Source organism: Coregonus lavaretus (assembly GCF_964263955.1).
Source record: "Coregonus lavaretus genome assembly, chromosome: 11".
Taxonomy (NCBI): Eukaryota; Metazoa; Chordata; class Actinopteri; order Salmoniformes; family Salmonidae; genus Coregonus; species Coregonus lavaretus.
Window position 1 is genome coordinate 57,682,726 of NC_139998.1, and position 6,538 is coordinate 57,689,263.

Consider the following 6,538-nt stretch of genomic DNA (forward strand, 5'->3'; position numbering starts at 1 on the left):
CAGATGGAATCAAGGCCAGTGTGTGATCTTTCTCTTAAGAGGATAAATTATATCTAGGCTTCCTGCTCCTCAGACACCAGGGTCATGTTAATTAGGCACCAAACCGGAAAAACAGGGAGGGATTACCTAGACTTGTCCAATAAGAAACACTTTATTTTTCTGTTACAGTGTGCGATAATGAAAACGACCCAGGTAGCTCACTTCCACGGGTCCTCGATAGGGCTCATTCTCTGCTGCATTGATGGAGTTTTCCAGTGTGGCTCTTAACGTCTGTGTGCACATGTTCAATGTTCCTGGGAGAAGAAAGACGTACGACCCTACGGATATCCACCTGATCTACAGTAGGACATAATTCAGCCTTTTGCTTGTGCTGTGTTGAATTAAGAAATGGGTGGGTTCATTAGTACACACACTGTAGCAAAACTTGAGGGCTTCTTATTGGACAAGTTCAAATAGTACCACCCCGTTTCGCTTTCGGTTTTAATCCCTTCTGTACCTACTGACCACAACCCAAATCTCCCCAGAGCCTCTTACCTGCCAGTTGACAGAGGGGGTCCTTCCTCGGCTGTTCAAAGTTCTGCTGCGTGGCCTTCCGGAAGACGCTGGTCTCATATCTCTCTGTCCCAAACTGGCCCCCCGCTGGGCCGCCTCGGAGAGGTTGAATCTGAAGGAAATCACCAGGTCTGGCTTGGGCGTCAGGCTTCATATACACCCGTCCAGACTCGAACTCTGCAGACATACTGTAACAGCTGTTGGTTACCACACATCAGTTGACTCTTTAGCATAGCCCTGGATCTAACTACAGTAGCACTGTGCTGGTGAACGCCACAGGATACAACATCTACCGTTATGTAGAACAGAAACGCGCAGGCTTGGCGCTGGTGAAGGCCGCTCCAGAGAAGGTGTGTGTCTATATTAAAGACGTCTTTCAGTGATTTTTGAACTTTTACTGTTGAAAAAGTGATATCCCAAGTATAAATACAGTAAAGTACACACACTAAAGGGTAAAAAATATATTTTTTTGACAATTGCAAACTTCAAGGCTTACCTGGTTAAATAAAGGTTAAATAAAGGTGAAATAAAAAAAAGGAGTAGGGAATTCAAGGAGTTGGTCTGATGGGAATCCGTGATGTCATCAGCCCCCCCCCCCCCCCTTTCTAGAGGAGCAGTAGAGAACAAAAGAGGAGCGGCCCACTTGTGATGTCATGACATACCGGGACCACCTATTGAGATGTTCCTTTTGTTAAGAAAATCAGCTGTTAAATGAGGTGAGGAGGAGACTGGAGTAGGACTTTAAGGAACTCACAGGCTTGGCGCTGGTGAAGGCCGCTCCAGAGAAGGCGTGTCTGTCGAGCACCAGACTGATGCACTGCTCCAACTCCTCCCTGAGGATAAAGGAGGAGTCATTATCTCTGTCACATTCACAACATCTAATGACCTTTTCCTTATTACAGGAAGGCAGCTCATCATAACACAATCCATTCTGATGTGATCTTAGCTATTGAATGGTCAATGCCTCTCTGTGTGTGTGTGTGTGTGTGTGTGTGTGTGTACAGTGCATTCAGAAAGTATTCAGACCCCTTGACTTTTTCCATATTTTGTTACGTTACAGCCGTATTCTAAAATTGATTTTAAAAAATTATCATCCTCAGCAATCTGAACACAATACCCCATAATGACAAAGCGAAAACAGGTTTTTAGACATTTCTGCACATAAAAAAAAAAAGAAAGAATACCTTATTTACATAAGTATTCAGACCCTTTGCTATGAGACTCAATTGAACTCTGGTGCATTCTGTTTCCATTGATCATCCTTGAGATGTTTCTACAACTTGATTGGAGTCTACCTGTGGTAAATTCAAATGATTGGACATGATTTGGAAAGGTACACACCTGTCTATATAAGGTCCTACAGTTGAAAGTGCATGTCAGAGCAGAAACCAAACCAAGAGGTCGAAGGAATTGTCCATAGAGCTCCGAGACAGGATTGCGCTTGCAGTTTGCCAAAAGGCACCTAAAGACTCTCAGACCATGAGAAACAAGATTCTCTGGTCTGATGAAACCAAGATTAAACTCTTTGGCCTGAATGCCAAGCGTCACGTCTGGAGGAAACCTGGCACCATCCCTACGGTGAAGCATGGTGGTGGCAACAACATGCTGTGGGGATGTTTTTCAGATGCAGGGACTGGGAGACTAGTCGGGATGGAGGCAAAGATGAACAGAGCAAAGTACAGAGATATCCTTGATGAAAACCTACTCCAGAGTGCTCAGGACCTCAGACTGAGGCGAAGATTCACCTTCCAACAGGACAACGACCCTAAGCACACAGCCAAGACAACGCAGGAGTGGCTTCGGGACAAGTCTCTGAATGTCCTTGAGAGGCCCAGCCAGAGCCCAGACTTGAACCCGATCCAACATCTCTGGAGAGACCTGAAAATAGCTGTGCAGCAACGCTCCCCATCCAACCTGACAGAGCTTGAGAGGATCTGCAGAGAAGAATGGGAGAAACTCACCAAATACAGGTGTGCCAAGCTTGTAGCGTCATACCCAAGAAGACCCGAGGCTGTAATCGCTGCCAAAGGTGCTTCAACAAAGTACTGAGTAAAGGGTCTGAATGCTTATGTAAATGTGATATTTCAGTTTATATTTTATTATAAATTAGCACAAATTTCTAAAAACCTGTTTTTGATTTGAACAAAATGTGGAAAAAGACAAGGGGTCTGAATACTTTCTGAAAGCACTGTATATAAAATAGGTATTTGTACCGAACCGTTCGGTACGGGACCTCTGTTCGGTCCGCACTGTGAAACCGAATGAATACATAAAAAAAGTAAAACCACTAGGCCTATAGGCTATGCCTACACCTGCGTTGTCTCGTATGCCAGAAACTAATTATGTACAGTCGTGGTCAAAAGTTTTGAGAATGACACAAATATTAATTTTCACAAAGTCTGCTGCCTCAGTTTTTATGATGGCAATTTGCATATACTCCAGAATGTTATGAAGAGTGATCAGATGAATTGCAATTAATTGCAAAGTCCCTCTTTGCCATGAAAATGAACTTAATCCCCACAAAAAACATTTCCACTGCATTTCAGCCCTGCCACAAAAGGACCAGCTGACATCATGTCAGTGATTATCTCGTTAACACAGGTGAGAGTGTTGACGAGGACAAGGCTGGAGATCACTCTGTCATGCTGATTGAGTTAGAATAACAGACTGGAAGCTTTAAAAGGAGGGTGGTGCTTGAAATCATTGTTCTTCCTCTGTTAACCATGGTTACCTGCAAGGAAACACGTGCCGTCATCATTGCTTTGCACAAAAAGGGCTTCACAGGCAAGGATATTGCTGCTAGTAAGATTGCGCCTAAATCAACCATTTATCGGATCATCAAGAACTTCAACGAGAGAGGTTCAATTGTTGGGAAGAAGGCTTCAGGACGCCCAAGAAAGTCCAGCAAGCGCCAGGACCGTCTTCTAAAGTTGATTCAGCTGCGGGATCGGGGCACCACCAGTGCAAAGCTTGCTCAGGAATGGCAGCAGGCAGGTGTGAGTGCATCTTCACGCACAGTGAGGCGAAGACTTTTGGAGGATGGCCTGGTGTCAAGAAGGGCAGCGAGGAAGCCACTTCTCTCCAGGAAAAACATCAGGGACAGACTGATATTCTGATATTCTGAAAAAGGTACAGGGATTGGACTGCTGAGGACTGGGGTAAAGTCATTTTCGCTGATGAATCCCCTTTCCGATTGTTTGGGGCATCCAGAAAAAAGCTTGTCCGGAGAAGACCAGGTGAGCGCTACCATCAGTCCTGTGTCATGCCAACAGTAAAGCATCCTGAGACCATTCATGTGTGGGGTTGCTTCTCAGCCAAGGGAGTGGGCTCACTCACAATTTTGCCTAAGAACACAGCCATGAATAAAGAATGGTACCAACACATCCTCTGAGAGCAACTTCTCCCAACCATCCAAGAACAGTTTGATGACGAACAATGCCTTTTCCAGCATGATGGAGCACCTTGCCATAAGGCAAAAGTGATAACTAAGTGGCTCGGGGAACAAAACATCGACATTTTGGGTCCATGGCCAGGAAACTCCCCAGACCTTAATCCCATTGAGAATTTGTGGTCAATCCTCAAGAGCCGGGTGGACAAACAAAAACCCACAAATTCTGACAAACTCCAAGCATTGTCTGAGACATGTTCACAACATTATAGCATAGGCCTATACAATGTCTGAGCCATGTTCACAACATTATAGCATAGGCCTATACAATGTCTGAGCCATGTTCACATGCATATTGCTCTTTATTCTAGTGTTGAGTAATCGTGTGTTTTCATTTAAGAAAATACAAAGTGTTGTTATTCCTGATTCTGCTGTCATTAGGCATTATATGACTCCTGATCATTTATGGAATCAGGATACCAACACTATGTATTGTATTAAAGGTGCACTATACAGAAATCACTCCTTGTTGCTAAAATGGGAGACCTGGCTGCCTGTCAGGCATTGTTCAGGGCTTAAATACCCCACTGCATTGATGCCCAATGAGCTATTAGCTCAAGGTAAGGGACATTTAGCTTGCTAACATTCTAATTTATAAACTGACAATGAGCTCCAAACACAAATGAAAGCATGATGTTAGCATGTTAGCATGAAATGAACCATCCCTTAGTGTAGCAATCAATAAAAACGTATGGGCTGATCCACCGTGGGCTCTGCCACCTCAGCCACACAATATATCATCAATACGTCCACTCCTATTTATAGAGTATATTTTGTGATCTCGACAAATCAATTTTTGTTATGTCGTGATCATGAGATAAATAAGTTGTGATCGATATTTCCTGGTTGCTAAAATTCTAATAGTTTGGCTAATTTCAGTTTATGTGACAAAACAAGCAAGTGTAGTGTAGAGAATCACTGTAGCATCTAAACCGCTGTGAAATATATTTTCCATAACAGAAATATAGTATTTTCAGCTCTTTGAGCTACAAAACCGAAAGTAAAAGAGGAAAAATCGAAAGGGGAAGCATAGAAATAGCACACACAGAACAGAACCATGGCTTCTTAGACTTCCTTTCAATGAGAATGACAGATCTACAACTCACATTTCTATGTGAATTTGGTCAGGTCGCCCATAAAGTTACATATTGCAGCTTTAATAAAAACGGTTTATTGAATTTGTTGCTCAACTCGGCACGAAATCGCACGTGCCAATTGAATCACAGCGTACTTTAATTAAAAGTATGAATTTTAGCACCCCACGGTAGGACAGCAGAGGTAGCTAAGCGTTTTTCAGAATTTACATTTTTACAAGTATGGACTTATGGCGATTCACTGTTGTTGCTAGCAAACTGCGTGACCAGTAAAAAAATCAACTCCGACCTCAAACGGCAAAAGTAATAGTTAAAGGGATATTTCATGTTTTTAGCATGTTAGACCTCATTTTCCACTTACTTGTAGTGTTGAAGCATCATCCAGACAGTTGTTTTGGTCAGAGTTCCATTCCTGAGATGTCTTTGGCTGGCTTAGTTGCTGGCATGAGTCATATAGTGGTAGTGGCCGGAAATGTGCTTCAAAGCTTCTCTACATAAAATCCTAAAGAGGATTATGTTTTCAGGGGGCCTGTAGAAAAAGATCCGGAGTAGGAGTGTCATCTCTCGCTTGTCAACAGAGCGCGTGCCTACACATACAGAAATACAGATAAGGAAAACAATGAATGTCCCTAGATAGGACAGGGATGAGGATACAAATAGATGTCCCTAGATAGGACAGGGATACGGATATGGATAGACTAGATGTCCCTAGCTAGTACAGGGATAAGGATAGACTAGATGTCCCTAGATAGGACAGGGATAACGATACGGATAGCCTAGATGTCCCTAGCTAGGACAGGGATATGGATAGCCTAGATGTCCCTAGCTAGGACAGGGATAAGGATAGACTAGATGTCCCTAGCTAGGACAGGGATAAGGATAGACTACATGTCCCTAGCTAGGACGGGGATACGGATATGGATAGACTAGATGTCCCTAGCTAGGACAGGGATAAAGATAGACTAGATGTCCCTAGCTAGGACAGGGATAAGGATAGCCTAGATGTCTCTAGCTAGGACAGGGATAAGGATAGCCTAGATGTCCCTAGATAGGACAGGGATAAGGATAAGGATAGCCTAGATGTCACTAGCTAGGACAGGGATACGGATAAGGATAGCCTAGATGTCACTAGCTAGGACAGGGATACGGATAAGGATAGACTAGATGTCCCTAGATAGGACAGGGATAAGGATAAGGATAGCCTAGATGTCACTAGCTAGGACAGGGATAAGGATAGCCTAGATGTCCCTAGATAGGACAGGGATAAGGATAAGGATAGCCTAGATGTCACTAGCTAGGACAGGGATAAGGATAGCCTAGATGTCCCTAGATAGGACATGGATAAGGATAAGGATAGCCTAGATGTCACTAGCTAGGACAGGGATAAGGATAGCCTAGATGTCCCTAGATAGGACAGGGATAAGGATAAGGATAGCCTAGATGT